Raw genomic sequence first — 20,421 nt, 5'->3', positions numbered from 1 at the left:
AATATCCCAAATGGGGTCACTAAGAGTTGAACATGACTGAAAAACGACTGAACAAAAGACAGCTAGATAGTGAAGGGCCCTAAATGCTAAGTTGAGGGATTTATAATTTATCCTAGAGGTAATAGGGAGCCATGGAACAATTTTGAGCTATAAATGTAAGCTCTTGTTACTGAAGCACAAAGGCCTGTGACAAAGATAAAGTCATTCTGCCATATTATGTTACTAGCCTAATCTGGATTTACAGAAAGCTCATCATAAGAAAATAGTCATCTCCCCTACTACCTAGCACTAAGCAATGCTCTTAGTAGACAAAATAAATATTTCTTGAGTAAATGAGTGAATGAGATTGCAAAATGAGGGAGAAAAACAAGTCGGATACTATACCATTTATGCAGAATCATGTCTGTGGAACGTATGGTGAATAGGAGTGAGCAGCTGGGCCTTTTGCTGAGGTAGGGAGACAGCTAACAGAGCAAAGAGTGCTTCACCACATATTACTCCTCCCCCCAAAACCTGAGGTCTGTGTACATAGTCGTCCCATAAAGGCCCCTTTACCATCATGGAGGGTACTCTCCTACTTCCTCCCAACCCTCTCCCTCCAAGGATCTTCCTTTTGTAACTTCTTTAGTCCTTCAGAACAGAAAATGACCCTGGGAGGGAAGTGAATACAATCTAGCTTTCCCCAACTTCTCACTGATTCAATCGATCAATAAATATTGATTAAATACTTACTATTTTCTAACTTTGTTAAGTTCTAGTGATATGAAGAAAAAACCCAGCCCCTTTCACCAAGTAGCTTACATTCTATTGGCAACACTATGTCCACATACAAGTAAACCACCCTCCTGGGGATATCCCCTAATTTGAATTTGGAGGTTGGGTGCCCAGGGGGACGACTATCCTAAATTTAAGGTACTTTGTAGGCTCACATTTTTTGAACTATAGCTTGAGAGACTCTTTTAGCATGTTTACTTTTTATAGTTAACCAACAGTGTTGAGTTTTTTTAAAAAAGATAGTTTATTAAACATCTCCCCATATACCTAAGGCACACCAACTACACAGAGTAGCAATGAGAAGAATGAAAACACTGAGAGCATAAGCTTGTACGGACACATTTGGCCCGCACAGTTCACGCTTCTGGGCACTTGTCCACAAATTTACACAGTATCAGTGGGAAGCGTGAAGACAAAAGGAGTTTACCAGTCAGGCACATATAAAGACACTACATCTAGCTAAAGTGCTTCAGAACTCTGTCATAGTAAAGACCTCAATTTCTTGTCTTTGCTTGTGGTGGCTTTACACTGTTCCTTCCTAGTGTAGGAGCTGGGTGCTGGGCAGATTGGACCACCCAAGCCCCCTGGTCCTGCTCCTGTCAGTCAAATCCACTCTCTGTGCTTAAGCCCCTGCTTGGCTAGGTGAGGGGTCTTTTTCTGGGCAAGTTGCCATGCTGATGGCCTTCTCAAGAGCTGACTTATTTCTTCATAGAGGGTGTGAGAGTGTGTGTGTTTGTGTGTGTGTGTAGAAATACAGAGAAAAAAGAGAGGAGAGGAAGAGGGGGAAGAAAGAAAGAGAAGGGAGAGACAGAGAGAAGCAAATAGAGACAGAGAAAGGGGGGAGGGGAAGAGAGGCAGACAGACAGAAAGGAGAAAGTTGTATTTTTTCTTCTGGACCAACTGAGATGATGGCCTTCTCAGAACTTCTCTTGCTTTTTAAAGACCTCCAGAGCTGTATTTGATCCTTTACTGAGCCAACAGCTACCACAAGTAGATAGAGAAACTTCTTGACGTTTCCTTTAACATGACCAAAGTATGACAGGGGCATATCCTTTACAAGCTACCAGTGGGCCACTTCAAGTCTGAAAGGGGTGAACACTTACATCTAGTTCTGTTTTATTCTGCAATTTCATCAAGTTTCTTGGGAAACTCAGTTAATCTTGAACCTTCTTTCCCTCCCTTTCTCTCCCCTTGTATAAAATTAATATACAAGATGAAAACACAATAGGTTTGCAAGGAAGGCAGGCACTAACAGTTGGGGGAATCAGGAAAGGTCACACGGAGTAGATGGCCCACCATAAGAGATGGCTCTGGGCTCAGCCCCTCAGCCCTTCCAGGCTCTGTATATATGATATTGTGTCAAGGGGAAACCTGCAAGAAATATGGTAGCCCAGTAAATGTGTCTGAACTGTGGAAAATAGAGAGAGGGTCTGCAGTTTTCCCTGGGGGCGTTCCTGTTATTTCTTCCGGGATGGCTTGTGGCCATCATGAGTGGGAAAGAAATTGGAACTGCTAAAATGACATGCAGCAGTGGACCACAACACACCAAATTCCCTTTGGGCCCAGAACTTAAGAGTCTGCCAAAGCAGCTAAGCAATTTACAGTAATGACAGTCTGACCTCACTTAATGGCCTAACTAATCAGGAGACCAGGTGGCTTATTTCCACACTCAGCTCAAGTGAGCCGGGTGCTGCTTCGAAGCTGCTAGCAGGCATCCTGGACTAATCTGCCTCTTTAAACAGGTGTTTGCTGGCCCTGCTCCTGCTCCAGCTGGCTGTCTCTCTCTGTCTCTCTGTCTCTCTCTCCCTCCCTCCCTCTTCTCTCTCTCTCTCTCTTTTTCCCTCTACCCCTCTTTCCCCCTTCTCTCTACCCTTCTCCTCCTTTCTCTTTCTCTCTCTCTTTCCCATATCTCTCTCCCTATCTCTCCCTCTTTCTCTTCTCTTTTCATCTTTCCCCTTCCCCTTTTTCTCTCCCCCTTTCTCTCTCCCCCATCTCCCCATCTCTCTCCCTTTCTCTGTCTAACTCTGTCTCCCCTTTCTTGTATGTCTCATTTCTAGATATAGAATGTGATTTGCAAAAGATACAGAAGTATTCAAAGTGTCTATGATTTTTTTTAAAAATCAGCTTCTCTAATCTTTTCAAACCTATAAAACTAAATATTCCCTAGTGCTTTGTGAGTCTCAACTTTAAATTAAGGCGGGAATAGGAAATCAGGGTTTAAAGTCTATCCTGTCTTCTCAACTTGGCTGTGCTCAGGGCCATTGGACTCTCACTGGCTGTTCAGGGCTCCTCGTTATAGAAGTCAATCACCCACTTGAATCTCAGAGAATATGGAAAACCCATAGCTATAAAAGAATCCTCTTTTCTCAGTTAACCAACCAGCATTTATTAAGCACCTACTCTATGCCAAGCACAATGCTAGGTGCTAAGGATATGAAACAAACCCAATAAAAAGATAAAATTATGTTTTCCTGGGGGTAGAAGGGACGATGTAATATACACATATAAATAAATACAAAAATATGCACCAAGTAAATGCAGGTTAAATACAAGGCTGTTGTGGTTCTTTTTTCAGGGAGGTTGGGTAGAGGCAGGCAATTCTACATGAGGAGACAGAGAAGTGCAGCAACTGGCCCTGCAGCCCATAGCTAGTAGATGTTTCCCATCATCTCTATCAAGCAGTCATCGAATCTGTGCTTGAAGAGCCCTAGTGACAGGGACCTCACTACCTCCTAAGGCAGCTTTTTCCTCATTGCGACTGTCCTAATGGTTGGGAAGCTTTCCTGCTGTCTAGCCTATTGTCTCTGCAACCTCTCTTTCCTCCCCTCCATGCTTCTCCCCCATTGCTCCAAGTGTTGCTCTCTGTTACTTTCCTCTGCTTTGGGGAGGAGAGTTGATCAGTATCCAATTCCTAGGCTGTGAAAAAGGAAGATGGAAGGAAGAAGACTGTAGAAGAGAGTGCTTCCAGGAAGGAGGTTACCCAGATTAGCTCAGCCCTGGCAGTGCTCATGTTCTGGACCTCTCTTTCCCAACCTTGCCCCATCCAAACCTACTCTCATTTCTCTAGTGCTGGGAAAGTAATCAACCCACTAATTTGCACTATGTTGTTAATGACTTATAATGGCTTCACGGTTTACTTTTCTCAGTGGTATAAATCGGTTTTACTAGAGATAAGAGTTTGATCAGGAAGAATGAATCTTTAACAGGTAGAATTTTGAGAATCCACAGGTGGCATGACAGGGAACTTTTTCTTAAAATCTAGGCAGCACAGTGGATAAAGATGACTCCTGGAGTCAGGAAGACTTGAGTTTAAATCCAGCCTAGGCACTTACTAGATGTGTGACCCTGGGCAAATCACTTAACCTCTGTTTGCCTCAGTTTCCTCAATTGTGGAATGGAGATAACAACACCTCAAAGGGTTGTTGTGAGGATCAAATGAGATAATAATTGTAATGCACTTAGCATAGAACTTAGCACCAAGATATGCTATATAAATGCTTATTTTTCTCCCTTCTAATCCTATCCCAGAAGTGGGCTGCCATATATAAAGTCAATTCAGTTTTTCTCTATCATCTGTGTAATACAACATGGCATGCAGGCTGTTAGAGAAATGGAGGGGGGGGCAGCTAGGTGGTACAATAGATAGTCCTGGAGTCAGGAGGACCTGAGCTCAAATCCAGGATCAGATATTTACTAGCTGTGTGTCTGGGCAGGTCACATAACCCCAATTACCTCCAAAAATGATGGAAGGAAGGAAGGAAGGAAGGAAGGAAGGAAGGAAGGAAGGAAGGAAGGAAGGAAGGAAGGAAGGAAGGAAGGAAGGAAGGAAGGAAGGAAGGGAGAGAAGGAGGCAGGGAGGGAGGGAGGAAGGGAGGAAGGGAGAGAGACTGGATGAAGAGAGGGTTCAAGACCAGAGAGACTAGTATGGGAGCCATGCAGGATAGAGGTGGAAGGTAAAACTAAGAGAATGGAGAAGATCTTCAGGGAAAGAATGTACGTAGAGAAATGTAGATTACAAAAGACAGGATGTGTCTCCAAACAAACGTTTGGCAAAAGTGAGTTGAATAGCTGCTCCGTGTTCATTTGTGACCTCAGCACCATCTGAAAAAGCAATAACAATTTCCTCTACCAGTTGTCAAAGAGCTGTTTGTCATTTAAGTGAAGTTATTGTTTCCATTTCAGAAGCCAAGAGTATCATGCCCGCCTATTCACACAGGGTACATTGATAGCTGTGGGGTTTTCCACCACCTAGGGATGACATTATTTTGCCCCAAGCAAGAAGGCATTTTATATGTGATAAGAGCATCAGTGTTGAGGAAAGACTTACACACAAAGTAAAATTCTGGGTGTTTGAAAATGCCCTCGATGACTTGAGAGGAAAACTTTCCACCTTCCTTCAGAGCACAGAGGCTTCCAATCACAGAACAAGGTCTCCTTTCCTCTTACCCCAGACTTTTTTGGTCACTGGCTTTAGCTCCTGTAATCCAGAGGCTGTTGAGCCTCACCTTTCCTCATTCCCTAATGGGCTCTCTGCTGGTTATATAGCGTGAGGGTGGTCTGAGGCAGGTGATCAGCATGCTGAACATGTCATATTTATTTCAAAGCCCTGGCCTGCTCAGGAGTTGCTTCCTTGATTCGAGTGTACTGATCTGTATGGGCTTCCAGAAAAGAAAAGAACAAACAACAGCCAGCCAGACACATCCGCAGCATCCTGGGCTAGTGGTTCCCAGTATTTTTGAGCGTGAGGACCTACTTTTTAATGCCCCTGAATGTGATAGACTCCCTCTCCTGATAATAGTTGTACTATTAGTGTTTATTGATTGAGGAAATACATAACTATCTTGCAAAAAAAAAATGTCCACTCCTCTAACAATTCACAAAAGCTGAGTGTTAACCTTGGTCAAGGCACTTAACTTTTCTGAGACTTGGTTTCTTCATCAATTAAGTGGGGATAATTGTTCTTGAATTACCCTATGATAGTCACAAGACTGTTATGAGAGGAGCACTTAATAGTCCATAGTTTTCTATGCAAAAGTAAACTCCCATGATTTTATATATATATAACAAATACTAGATATCCTGTTCCCATTCTATCTCCTAGAGTTTAAAGGAGGCTTAGATGCCGCTTAGTACCCATATTTCATTTTTTAAATGAAGAAGTCAGTTCCTAGTGTAGTTTTACTCATCTGAGGGGGTATCACAGACTAATAATGATAATGAGTCTAATAAAATCCATAAAATAGTAACAAAATTCAGGATCATTTACTCTAAGGTAGTTATTAAAAGATGAACAGTGCCTCACCAAAAAGTATGAGGATTCAGTCATTTAACAAGCATTTAGTTATTAAATGCCTACTGTATGCCAGGCACTATGCTAAGTACTGAGGATACAAAGGGGGGAAAAGTAAAATATTCCCTGCTCTTCAATAGTTTACATTTTAACTTTGGGGACAATACGTACATATTTTGATATGTATGAGATAAATACAAATTAGATACATGGTAATCTTCAAGAGGAAGAAGCCAGAAAAAGTCCCCTAGAAGGTGATTCATGAACTAATTGTAAAGGAAACCAAAGATTCCCAAAAGTAGAGATAAGGATGCAAGGCATTTCAGGTACAGCAACAATATGGAGGAACCCTGGATTTTTGCAAGGAAGTTGTGAATTTTCTTAACCCTGGACACTAACAGTACAACTATTTGTGGAAGGGAGGTCCATGACAAAAATGTTATTATTTTATCATTATATAACTATATATTATATAATATATATAATATTATATATAATATATAATGTTATTATATTAAAAATAGGGCATTAAAAATTTTTTTGGTCTTTATTAATTTTTTTTAAAGCAATTGGGGTTAAGTAACTTGCTCAAGGTTACACAGCCAGTTATTTTGTGTGAGTGCTAAGTATCTGAGGCCGGAACCGATCCCAGGTCTCCCAACTCCAGGGCCAGCGCTCTTACTCACTGTGCCACCTGGCTGCCCCTCAGTCTTTATTAATTTGTTTGTTCCCTTGAATTCACATTCAATTCCACAGTTCTTTGAGTTTCAAATTTTCTTCCCCTGCTCCCGCCCCTCACCCATGGTGGCATACAATCAGGTATAGGATCTGCAAATAGTTCCACATTAGACATTAATCAGGTTAAAAGAAGGATTATATCTGATGGAATGAACAATGGGAAAGAGAAAACAAAACCAAACAAGAAAAAGACAGAGAGCAGGTAGTTTGCTTCAATCTGCATCAAACTCTGTTCTTTCTAGTTCTTTCTCTGAATGTAGACATCTCTCTCCATCATGAGTCTTTTGTAGTTGACTTATTGCTGCATTGCTGAGAAAAGTCCAGTCTATCAAAGTTGGTTGTCACACATACATTGTGTCTGTAACTGTGTACAAATTTCTCCTGGTTCTGCTCTTCTCACTCAGCATCAGTTTATATAAGCCTCTCCAGGGAAATATAAGGTCCATCTGCTCCTCTTTTCTTATAGTACAATAGTATTCCATTATATTCATATACCACAACTTGTTCAGCCATTCCCCAATTGATGGGCATCCCCTTAATTTCCACCTCTGCCACCACAAAAAGGGCTGCTATAAATATTTTTGTACATATGGTTCTTCCTCCCACTTTTATGATCTCTTTGGAATACACCCCTAGAAGTGGTATAGCTGGGTCAAAGGGTATGAAATTACTTATAGTCAATAGGGTCTTTTTTAAAGCATAATCAAAAGCATTGGAACCACTGGCCTAGGATGTTATGTGTCCATTTGGTTAAATGTATGTGTATAGACTTTTTTTTTCAAGCAAAGACACAGAAATAGAAGACAAAGCATTGTGTATGAGGGAGAGCAAGATCAATATGACTGTATCATAGAATGTGTCAAGTGGAGTAAGACTGTGAAAACTGTGAATATAAATTTAAATATGAACCAGATTTTAGAGGTAACAGAGAGTCACTGGAGTTTCTTGAGCAGAGTGGTAACGTGATCAGACCTGTGATTTAGGAGCATAATTTTGGCTTCACTATGAAAGATAGATTGGAATGGGGAGAGATTTAAGGCAGAGACCAAAGAGGAAATTTTTGCAATTGTCTGGTCTACCAGGGTAATAAGAACTCAATGTAGAATGGCAACTGTGTGAGTGAAAAGAAGAGGAGATATGTAAGAGGTATAGTAGAGGTGGAAATGATAGGATTTGGCAACTTATTGAATGTGACCATGAAGAATCAAGGAACATGGAGATTGGGAAATTGGTTACCTGGAAAGATAGTGGTAACCCCCAGCAGAAATAGGGAAGTTCAGAATAGGGCAGTGTTTGGGGAGAAAAAAATGAAAGATGCCAATGTGTAGAACAATAATATAAAATAATAGCAAAATAGTGACTTTCCCCAGGGCCATTCCTATCTGAAATTCATAGGAAGAGGAAAGGAGGAGGAAGAAGAAGAGGCATGGAAGAGGTCAAATCTGCATGAAACCATGATGAAGTTTGTAATCCCTATGTGTTCTTAGCATATTCTGAAGATTTTTTCAGTGAGACTACAAAAAAAAAATGAACTTATATCCCCAATCTTTTATTCACTTATAAAAAAGCAATGACTTTATCCCTGTGTTCACAAAATATTAGGTAGAAAAGAACAGCAGAATAGCAATAGCTATAAAAATAGCAAATAGTCTTTCTATTTGAATTGCACTCAAAAAGATAAGATTAACAAAATGAATAACATGAAAAAGTGACAGCTGATATTTACATAGCATTTTAAGGTTTGCACAACACTGTGCATATATCTTATTTGATTCTCCAGTCAACTTGATGAGGCAGAAGTATTATTATCTGCAATTTTTAAAATTATTGTTTAATTGTTTTCAGCCATGTGACCCTATTTGGAGTCTTTGTGGTAAAGACACTGGAGTGGTTTGCCAATTCCTCCACCTCATTTTACAGATGAGGAAACTGAGGCAAACAGGATTAAGTGACTTATCCAACATCACACAACTAAGTGTCTGAAGCCAGATTTGTACTCAGATCATCCTGATTCCAAGCCCAGTGCTCTATCCACCTAGCTCTTCCATTTTACAGGCAAGGAAACTGAGATTCAGAGGGTTAACTGACTTGCCTGTGTCAAGCAGCTAGTAAGTGTCTAGATGAGGGATGGAACCAGCTTTTACTGACTCCTAGATCAATATCCTTTCTATTCTACATAAATTAATATAGAACTTTAGTTTGACAGCTGCTTTCCAGATACTACCTCCTGTTATATATGTCTCATTATCCCAGTTCTATAGATGAGGAAACTCAGGCTGGAACAAATGAAATGACATCTTATTGCTAAAGTTCCTTCCAGTTTACAGTTATATATTGCTTTGATGCCACATGGTGACACAGACAGTAAGAGTGGGACAGGATTTGATTCCAGGTTTCCTCATTAAAAGTCCAACAATATGTGCCTTCACCACTGTTGACCACTTAACTTGTTCTCCTTTTATTGGTGCAGACAAAATGGAAACCTCTCCTGATTCAGTTTGGACTCTCCCATTATTGGCCTTGCCATTTTCCCTCCCAAGACAACTTTCCACTTGAAAATGGAGAATGGAGAATAGCATTTAAATCTGTGTTTTGATCATTCTAAGCTCTGGTGTTTCCATTCTTTCCTGAAACCTTGCTTATTTTCACCATTTTTATATTTTAATGACAGAAGTTTTTTTTTAAATGATAGATGGTTTCTCTCACCTTTTAACTTATCTCAGTGCCTCTAGCTTTTATACCCCAAGCATTTTCTGTAAATCATGCCTTACCTATTGAGTCTTGCATAGTATTCAACCTTCCACATCCACCATCTGTAACATTTCTGCTAAGAGGAAGGAGATATGTTTCATTGTTCAATCTACACTACCAAGATTGATCTTTAAAATAAATCTGTTCATTTGCTTTCTCCTTTACTTTTCTGTCATTGTATATGCTTCCTTCATTGTTTTCATAAAAGTTTTCCCATATTTCTCTAAATTCCTAATAATCTTTTATTCCCTTATGGTACAGTAGGGTTCCATTATATTTATCTCTCACAGTTTGTTCAGCCATTTTTCAATTGTTGGGTACCTTGTTTCTACTATTTTTACTACTGCAAGTAATGCTGCTAAGAATAGTTTTGTCCAAATGGGACCTTTCTACCACCCCTTTGGTCCTTGGGGGTATATATCCAACTGAGCAACTTTTCTAGAGTAATTCCAATTCCACCCCCAGCTCCAGAATGGAATAATTTATAGCTCCACCAATCTTTTATTAGTGTACCCATTTCCCCCCAGACCCTCTAGCATTGACCATTTCCTTCTTTTTCATTTTTGCCATTTTGATGGGTGCTAGGTGAAACTTCAGAATCCTTCTAATTTGCATTTGCCTTATTATTTGTGATTTGGAGTATTTTTTGGCAGATAGTTCTGATGAGTTCCCATTTGATGGTAACTCCCCTATGGGTAGTTTTTTGAACTCTTCTAGAAAACTTTTGTTTGAAAGATCAATCTATCTCCATAAGTTAGTATATTTATAGCTCAGCAAGGAAAATTTCCATAATTCTATCACAGCCTGTCAGTTGAAAACCTGGGAGACCCTTGGGTCTGTCATTTCTTGGAGAGTTAAATGTAACTCTTACTTTCTTTACACGACATGACAAATGTGGAAGGAGTAAAGTTTAGTCGCTTAAAGGATATTCTCAGCAATGAAGCTGATAAATGCCAGGCTCATTGGTAGCACATGTACAAGAGAACATGTGTCTGGCATTTTCTTAGGCACTTGGAACTTAATAACATTCTTTCTTCTTCTTTTGCTCCTGGCCATCTTGCCTTTTCAGGCTGCATAAAGTAGAGTATAAATGAGATTTCATAAGAAAGTTGGGGGAAAAAAAACATCTTGGGAGACAGATCAGTTAATGAATAACAATGGATGACACATACATTTTTCATTTTCTTGCATGGATTTCAAAACTTTTTATAAATATTAATTAATCACCATTGTTATTTAATCAGATTTTCCACCAATGGCTTCCTCTAATGCCCCAGGGTGATGTGGTAGTGTCCTGGGTGTCAGTCAGCTAGTCAACAAGCATTTATTAAATCCTTACTACGGCCTCAGTACCATGTCCATGGTACACAGGTTCTGGCAAGGCTTACCAGCCTGGAATAGCTTTAAGGATTTTAAAGACTGATAAGTGAAGTATGTTTTCTTCTAAAGGCCAATTTAGCTAAGTGCAGGGTTCAACACCAGGTTCACTATAGGGATTGCTATTTCTGTAGGTAGAGGAAACACTGACAGTAATGGAATCCTTGGAGTATTATCAAATGATTTGGAAGTTCTCAGTATCCACAGAGGAGACAACATAGTATGGAAAGAATGATGGGACTTGCAGTCAGGAGAAACCTGGGTTTGAGTCGGTCCTGCCTACTTTTCCTAGATACTTACTAGCTGTGTAAGTATCCTTATAAATTAGCTACTAGATAAGTTAGTTCTTAATTTATCTGGGCTTCGGTTCCCTAATCTGTAAAATGGGGGAAGATAATGGGAGGGAATAAACTTTCATATAGCACCTACTATGTGCCAGGCATTGTGCTAAGGGTTTTAGAAATATTATCTCATTTGATCCTCATAATCCTGTAAAGTAGGTGTTGTCATTATCCCACTTTATGGTTGAGGTTAAGTGACCTGCCCAGGGACACACAGTAAGTGTCTGGGGCCAGGTTTGAACTCATGTCTTCCTGACTCCAGTCCCAGCACTCTAACCACTGAGACACCCAGCTGCTTCCGAAGATATAATAATGCCTGCAGTGTCTACTGAATGGTGTTGTTTTGAGCATCAGATGTGGTGGAGAATACTTGAAGAAGAAAAATCAGAAAAGGAGAGGCAGCTTGAGTATGTGAGTATAGCAGTGAGTATGCTGACTGGAATCAGGTGAACCCTGGGTTCAAATGCCACCTTAGACATTTACTATACAGATGCCTGTGTACTATACCAGTCTGAGGCTCAGTTTCTGCATCTGTGGAATGGAGATAATGTACAAATATCTGCCCAGGCTATTGTGAGGATGAAATGTGATGATTTATTAGAAATCTTAAAGTACTCCATGTCAGCTATGATAATAAATAGGAAAAGAAAAAAGTACAGATTGGGGTTTAGAAGGGAAGCAGCAACTGTTTGGGCCAAAGGATAGCCAGCATTGAGATGATCCCAAGTATCAGAATGGAATGGATCCTCGGGCCAGGAAGGGTAATCCAAGGTGCCCTTAAAGGAAAGTAGATCTGGGAGAGGGGCTTGCTGGCCATGGGAGCACTGGGTAGATCCCAAGAGAAAGACTGGCTGGCCCTACGCCTCACTCACATAGATGTGTCTCACACACACACACACAAACACAGAGGCATTTGGTGACAGAAGCCTGATTCCTTTATGCTACCAGTTCCAGCTCTGAGTTTGTTCAAGAGGTGATTGAGAGCTACTAATGGGTGTAGGGGGGTCAATGGAATTTTAATAATTCTGCCTATATCAATGAATCCATGAAATTTCTGGTTTCCTGACCTAAATAGTACTAATAGAACAGATGAATTTCCTGAAGCCTTATGAAAGGAGGACCCCAATTCCCATCTTTTTGTCTTTATTTCTGGTTATGTAAATCTCTCCATTTTTAATTCTTATATATGAAGGTTGTATTACAGATCCATGGTCAGCAAGTGCTTTAATTAAAAAAAATTATACTGAGGCACCTCCACTCTCTCATCTGCTCCTTCCTGTCATCAATGGGGCACATTTACAACATCAGTCAATCAATCACAAGCATTTTATGAGCACCTAGTATAGATCAAGCTCTGAAGCAGGTGCTGGGCATACAAGAACAATAAAGAAAACAGTCCCTGACTGTAGAGAGTTTATATACCATTGGAAGAGACAATATACACATGAATAAAGATGGGCAAAATAAATGCAAGATAATTTTGGGGATGATGCACTAGCAGCTGGAATGATCAGGAAATGACTCATGTAGGGATGAAGTTGAGGAGAAAGTTCATTCCATGTATAAGCATCAACAAAGCCATAGAGATGAGAAAAGCAATGTTGTCTGTGAGGAACAGCAAGATGCTCAGCGTGGCTGGACCATAAGTGGAGTGATGGATGTAATAAGGCTGGCAAGGTAGCTGAAAGACAGGTTATAAAGGACTTTAAATATTAGAGATTATCCATCAGGGTTAGGGATGTAGTCTGGAACTATAGGACAAAATTTTTCTCTGTAAAGTTAACTGGCCTCATCAATACCATTACCCAAGCCCCAAGTAGATTTACACATACACACACATACACATACATACCACACACATGTGTGTATATGTATATATGGGTGTATGGGTGTGCATATATATGCATGTATATGCATACATGTGCATGTATATATGTGTGTGCACACAGAAGCACTTTCATAATACACTGTGTACGTATATGCATGTATGTGCACACAAATGTGCGTGCATGCACTGTGTGTGCATATATATATACATATATATACATATACATACATATACAATTGTGATAGTAATGGCATTTAAAGATTCCCCTGTATTGGCAAGCTTTTTCAAATTGATTGTGTTAAAACCCAGAGCTTGTTAATCCCACCTGTGGGATGGACTTGTTGATGTGAAAAGAAAGTCCTGAACTGGGAGGAGCTGGTGACGTAGATTTGGAGAGACAAGAGAGAGGCAGAGACAAGAGAGAGGCAGATTTGGAGAGACAAGAGAGAGGCAGAAGAACTTTTTGGAAGCAGCATCTCGGGGAGGCAGAGAGAGAGACTGAAAAGGATTGCTGGGGGCCACTTTGAATTGCCCTGGACTTTTGAGACCTGCCAAGGACTGAGGAGACATGGCTGTTTTGCTGGTACTTTGTCTGTCTGTTTTGATGTTGTTTTGCCAGATTTTTCCACTGGTGAAAGACAGTCCTGTTGTTGAAGAAGTCCTGGAACCTGGCTTTTGGTTAAGAAGCCCTGAGACTGTTCTGCAGACAGAGAGTGAATACTGTCCACTGGTGAAGGACAGTGCTGTTGTTGCAGGGGTCTGGGAACCTTACTGTTGGTTCAGAAGCCTTGAAGAAGGATTTTCTTGTTGTATGTTTACAGAAATCCTGGGAGAGGGCTTTGCTAATGTTTTCAGGGGTTCTAGGACTGTTCTACAGACAGAGGATGAATTAATGAAGGGACTGGCAATGTATCTTGTGGCCTTGCTAAGCCTTGTCTCCCCAGGAACTAAGATTGCTGAGAACTTGCCTCATGTCAAGATGAAGAAAAGACCTCCATTTGGGTATTAAGTGCTGTGCTTAAACTTGATGTAACTCTGGGGTAGATTCAATTGTGATCCAGGGGTGGGGAACTTTTGACCTTTTTGTGTTCTATGGTTGAACAAATGAATGTACTTTACTTAGATTTGGAAACTAATCTCCATTTGAGAAGAGGGGCTTTGTGGTGGACTAAATGAAGGTACAGCCTAGGGGTGGAATAGTATTTAGAACAGGGACTTTGTAATTGATTGAATGATTGGAAGGTCCTGGGGTGGGGTAGTACTTGGAGATTATTTAATCACCCTTAGTAAATGCTGTATTTTGAATGATGTCATGTTTTGACCTTCTCTGTTCTTGGTTTGTCACTGAATAAAATGGAGAGCACTTATGCTGATATTTTGAACCTTGGGAAGTTGCCTTTCCTTGGCATTACATTACAACAATACATACAAACATATATTTATACACACACACAATTGATACATGTAGACACAGACCTCTATGCTAATGGTCTCCTAACTAATATCTTCCTAATAAGTTGTATCTGCTCTCTAATCTTTGCTTTGTTCAGTTGTTGAAATTATTTTCCTGAGGCACAGGTCTGACCATATCACTGTGGTCATGCAAAAGCGTTCAGTAACTCCCTCTGGCCCAAGTTTTGGAATCAAAGATTATTTCTCAGAGACTAAAAACTGGCAGAATGCATAAAATAAAATCTATAGCTAATCTTGTTTAACATTACTACCTTCCATATACTGTGATCTAGACTAAGTGAGCTGTCTAGTTCTTTCCTAGTCCATCTCTACTCTCTCCCACCAGGGCCATCCCATCCCCAATGCCTGAATCTTACTCTGTCTGAATCTCTCTACCTGTTGAAATCCTGTAGGGATCAGGGCTGCATGGTCTCGGATCCACTTTCCCTTTCTTTGTCTGTTCCATGATTATGCCCCTCTTTTTTCTTCACTCAGTATGTAAGTGCATGGCCAGACTGCACAATGACTCAATTTTGGTTCCAAGTAATGATTGGTTTGTGTCTTGGTGGGTTTACCTGAGTGTGTGCAAACATATCTGAGGCCCAGAATCCCATGTACAACCTGGAACTTCCCTGTAATCTCCCAAATTGCATCTGCTGTCACTGGAGAAGTAGAAAGAGCCAGGACCAGTAGTGAGTGACAAGTGAGCAACCAGGAAATTAAAAAATAAATAAATTTTAAAATTTCAACTTCTATACTCATTGGAAAGCCATACCCAAAGAAACTCTGGTGGCCTCTCATCACTATGTGACTCTGTGAGCTCTGATATCTATTCATGCCTTAACATTAGGTCAATACCCACAGGGCCTAGCTAGGAAGATTCTTTTTCTACCTGGCTATTCTTTTCCCCATTCTCCTCCCCTCCCCCCCCCCCCCACAACTCCATGTGATTTGGCAGGAACAGACTAATGCATCTAAAGGTGAAGGGATGCTTCTACACTAGGACATCACAGAGGGAACTTTTTGATTTTCCAACCATTTAGGGCCCAGAGCTGATTCCACAGAGAGCGAGAGACCACAATGCCTCATTTATCTAGCTTGTCTTTATCTGACAACCTCAGCTACTAGGGATAGAGCTAAGAACTCAGAAGTAAGCAAAAATGACATTTGAGAAACCAAGACACCACTTACAGAGTCCATCTATTAAAATTGGTGGGCTTGAGCCATTTGGTCAGAGCTCTTCAAAGCTCTTTGTTTATTCTTACGTTGGTCACAATTCTAATCAAGTTGGTCATCTCAACCCACAATAAATTAGAAGCAACAAATCTGAAAGGTGTTATGCCAACAGCAATTTGGCATGGCAGCCAAGAAGGAGAAAGAATGTATAAAAAGCAGGCATGAGAACTCAAAAAGCCTGGGAGTCTGGAGGCCACTCAGCATAGGGGCAAACAGCTTTCCACGCCTCAGTAGACACTGAGACTGTTATAGTATTATAGCTTAAGAAGGAAGGGTAGTGTGTAATGTAATTTGGAAATATTTCCATTGGGGCAAAGTCAAGAGTTTTGATGGTTAAAAGGCTATGCTTTAGTTATCTGGAAACTTCACTTATGTAAGATACCTTAGACCTCTTATATGATAGACAAATAAGGCATTATTGTGTTCTGGAACAGAATAGTTTTTGTGTATGTGGGTGCTTTTTGTTGTTGTTCTAGTCAGGAAGATAACATGTATGTATATTTGCATGTATTGTTCCAAATATAATATATACAACATGCATTTGTAAGTAGTTAGTTATAAACATAAAATATATAGTGGTAGCAAGAGGCATAATTGGGGTTTGAGGCCACATTCTCTGACTCTGTATCCAGTGCTTTTCTTTGTACTATGAAATGCATCTTTCATGAAAAAAACATATCCCAGGATAGTGTTAATGACTTCTGGGTCATTGGTCCTGGCAGAAATAAATACAGACACAGAAATGCAGAATCATAGACTCTCAGTATTGGAAAATGACTTCAGAGGTCATTTATGAATAGCAATCTGTTCTATACTATTCTGACAAGTCTTCATACCACAGCCATTAGGAGACCTCCAGTGACATGGAGCTCATTACCCTCTGAGGCAGCCCTTTCACTTTGGATCAGTCTCAAGGTGATAAAACTATTGTCCTACTTCCTAAGAGTGAGAAAACAGTGGTTGGATACAGTGGGTTTGTCACTGTCAAGCAAGAGTAAAGGAGAGCCTTTAAGCTGACTCTAAGGTAATGCCCAGGAAGTCTAAAGATCAGTGTTAACACAGCTGTTAACCACATTGGGGCATTTGGAGGACTTGCCCCATTGGGCATTCCCACTGGAACCATTTCCAGATCTAGCTAAAGGGTTCCCCTTCCCTGTCTTCCACCATCTCAGATAATTATAGGATGGCAAAGGAAAAACTAAGCAACCTGAAGAGTTGATATTGTCTACAGTTACTCCAGAAGCAGCGTGGATGGAGATGGATAGAGTATTAAGCTTGATGACAAGAAGACTTGTGTCCCAGTCTTATGTCAGACACTTTTTGACTTTCTGACCCTGGACAAGTGTTCTGCGCTGGGTCTGACTCAGGCCAGTCTTCTGGTAGTTTATGTTTGATACCAGAATAAAATGAGACATTCATAGATCACTTGGCAGTTAACAAAAGGAGAATAGGCAACAAGGATATGCATTAAAAGTTACCTGATTTGATTCAACTCAGAGAAGCTCCCTGGACTCTGTTGCCTGTTGTGACCCACCAGTCAAGCATCAGAACAAATGCCTGGAGCTCCTTATGTCTGTTTTGTAACTAGGTGGTTGGGAAATGGTATTAGCAGCCTAAGTTCTATGAGTTGATCGAGTCTCAATACCTCTTAAGAGAAAACTAACCTAACTTGCAAGGGGACAAGAATCTCCTTTAGCCTCAGTTTCCTCATCTGTCAAATGGGATAATAGCACCTACCTCCCAAGGTTGTTATGAAAGCCAAACAAGATAACACATATACAAAGTGGCTGACAAACCTTAAAACATCATTATAAATGTCAACCATTGTCGTCATCATCATCATCATTATGCCATTTCTAGAACAATAGCAAACACTTTGCATCCTCAAACTGTTCCTTCCTATCTTCTGTATTAAATTTGGCCAGGTAAGTTTGGCACCCCATATACTAAAATTGGAACAATAAAAATTTGAGTGTGGCCCTTGCTCAGTGATAACATGTGAATTTGCTAAGAGTTCCTTATTTGATTAAGAGGCATTGTGGTCCAGAGGAAAGAGCATTGGCTTTGAAGTCAGAGGACCTAAGTTCATGTAATTATTTTGTCATTTGCTATTTGTGTGACCTTGGCTAAGTTATTTAACTTTTCAGGACCTCAGTATCCTTATCTGAAAATGAAGGCATGTAATGGTAATGGGAATATGAAGATCTTCCCTGCCTGGCACTGTGAATATTGCACTGGCACTACAAGGCATTGTCTTAGACTGCCTCTGGGTCCCTTATAGCTCTCAACCCATGATCCTGTGCTCACAGTTAGATTAATAGAATACTAGAGGGGCGGCCAGGTAGCACAGCGAGTAAGAGCACCGGCTCCAGTGTTGAGAAGACCTGGAGATCGAATCCCAGGCTCAGACACTTAGTACCTACCCAGAAACAACTGGCCATGTAACCTTGAGCAAGTTACTTAACCCCAATTGCTTAGGGGCGGCCAGGTGGCTCAGCGAGTAAGAGCACCGGCTCCAGTGTCAGGATGACCTGGATCAAATCCGGGCTCAGATACTCAGCACCACACCCAGAAATAACTGGCCGTGTAACCTTGAGCAAGTTACTTAACCCCTATTGCTTTAAAAAATAATAATAATAATAATAAAAATAGAATACTAGACAAGGGGTCAAGAGACATGGATTCCAGTCCTGATTGTGACTGGCTTTTGGCCTTGAGTAGAAGGTTGAACCAGATTATGTGTAAGGTCCTTGCCAGCATCTTCAACATTCCTTCATCCTTTGTCACTGTCTGGCTGAGCCATCAATTAGCTTCATGAGAATCAGAACAAAGCAACAGTTACTTAAAACTATCACTGGCTGCCCTAATGACATTTGTGAAAGGAAGGAATGATCTTTTATCTCTTCTTTTGTTTTTAAATACCCCAAACTATTTCTATAGCTCTATTAAAACAAAAGTCCCATGTATGACCCAAAGTGTCATGAACTAGGGTTTAAAGCCTTCAGTCAATAGAGACCCACTTCAGTAGTTTATATGAACAGCTGCCAAATGACTTTAACTTTTAAGACTAAAATAACTCAATCCTAACTACTCAACTCTGGCCCTCCTGATCAGTCCCTCTATATTTAAAGGGTTCTCATTGGTCTCTGAATAGGCTCCCTCACTGGCTTTATCTTCTCTGTATCACAATCTAAATACCTTAGGGATATTGAATATGGTCTCCTGGTTTCCTTTTCACTATTCCCGGAAGGCTCTGTAGGAGACTTGGCCATAGGCTTGCTGGCAATAACAAGTTTGGACACAGATATTCAGGAGAATTGTGCTACCTAACCAGGCAGATCCAGCTCTTGTTAAACGTCATGAAGACTCTCATATCCAACAGGAATAGCTTCTGTTCTAAAGTGTTCAGATTTGGGTCTCATTTTGCCACTTGGAATATGATGTTACTCGACATCTCTTGATCTCCTCATTTAAAACTGCCTTACACTTAACCCCATCTGAATGAATCAGGAGTGGGAAAATAACCTGCCCCCTTTGCTGTCCATGTATGGTATCTGGCAGCATCTTCTCTTGAATAAATTCATTTTCTGTAGTCTTTCTAAGCTATTCCTGTTCAACATGCCCTGCCCCTTTAGGCAAAGGAGAAAACAGATTATAAGGAAGAGAAAACAAACTGTGTGTCAAAGAAAAGTGGGATTGTTGAAAAGGGCCCAAGGAATCACCTATTGTATTGGCAGGTTTCCTTCTGAGCCTCCCGCCAAAAAACGTTCAGGGAATAAACAAGGTGTTTATAAACCGCACATGCCATGGAAAGTATCCAGACATGTGAAAAGACAACGAAGAGAGCCAGCATTTGGCAGGGCTCTCCTGGCCAAGTTTGTATCTCCTGAGCCTTGTTTCTTGTCATTGTTTCATCCTCTCTGGATGGAATCCACGCCTCCAAGAGAGGATTCAGTCCATCTGCCCGTCTCAAGACAAAGAGGGAAAAGCTGCCATCTCGCTCAAGTTCTTTCCCCAATCTACTCATTTTCAAGATCTCCAAGGAAAGGGCCATTCTCAAACAGAGTCCAGTGCATCTCGAAAATACCTTAGCCTTTTCTGAGAGACTATTCATCGTGGTTTTATGGATTTTCTGAAGGGAAATTACCCAGGATTTGTCCAACAGGCCCAGTTTGGAATGAAGAAGATCTCAGGTCATGTCTGTGCACAGATGTTGAGCCTATGATTTTTGCATTTACTTGTGAAGTTGTTGAAAATGCAAGGTTTCTGCACAATTAATCAGATTCGTCATATAACTAGACAATGAGCAATTCCTGAGTCTGGACTCCATGCTAAGCATTCTGTGGGAAACAAAGAAATATAATACATGGCCCCTGCCCACAAAGAACTTACAGTCTAATGGGAGATGAAAAAGTCATCCACAAAGACAGCGATTAGGGAAGGAGACAGAATTATTCATGATACTAAGATATGCTGATGTCATAAAGTACTTTTTGTATTCTATGGACGATTAGGAAAGGGGGGTGGTAGAGGAGAAGGAGGAGGAGTAAGTAGTGGTAGTAGTAGTTAGTAATAAGTAATAGTAGTAGTAGTTAGTAATAAGTAGTAGTAGTAGTAATAGTAGTAGTAGTAGT

The 20,421-nt window shown here is 40.6% G+C and overlaps 1 protein-coding gene across 1 annotated transcript in view; it reads left to right on the top strand.

Moving 5' to 3' along the window:
* ACOXL (acyl-CoA oxidase like) overlaps positions 1 to 20,421 on the top strand; it is a 553,504-nt gene that overhangs the window by 335,669 nt on the left and 197,414 nt on the right. The gene's annotated exons all lie outside the window — the stretch shown is intronic.

Source organism: Petaurus breviceps, unplaced genomic scaffold (assembly GCF_028583685.1).
Source record: "Petaurus breviceps papuanus isolate PSGF00001 unplaced genomic scaffold, PetGlider_PUasm1.0 90919, whole genome shotgun sequence".
Taxonomy (NCBI): domain Eukaryota; kingdom Metazoa; phylum Chordata; class Mammalia; order Diprotodontia; family Petauridae; genus Petaurus; species Petaurus breviceps.
Note: the sequence above shows the minus strand (reverse complement) of the source record. Positions and strands in the feature narration are given on the sequence as shown.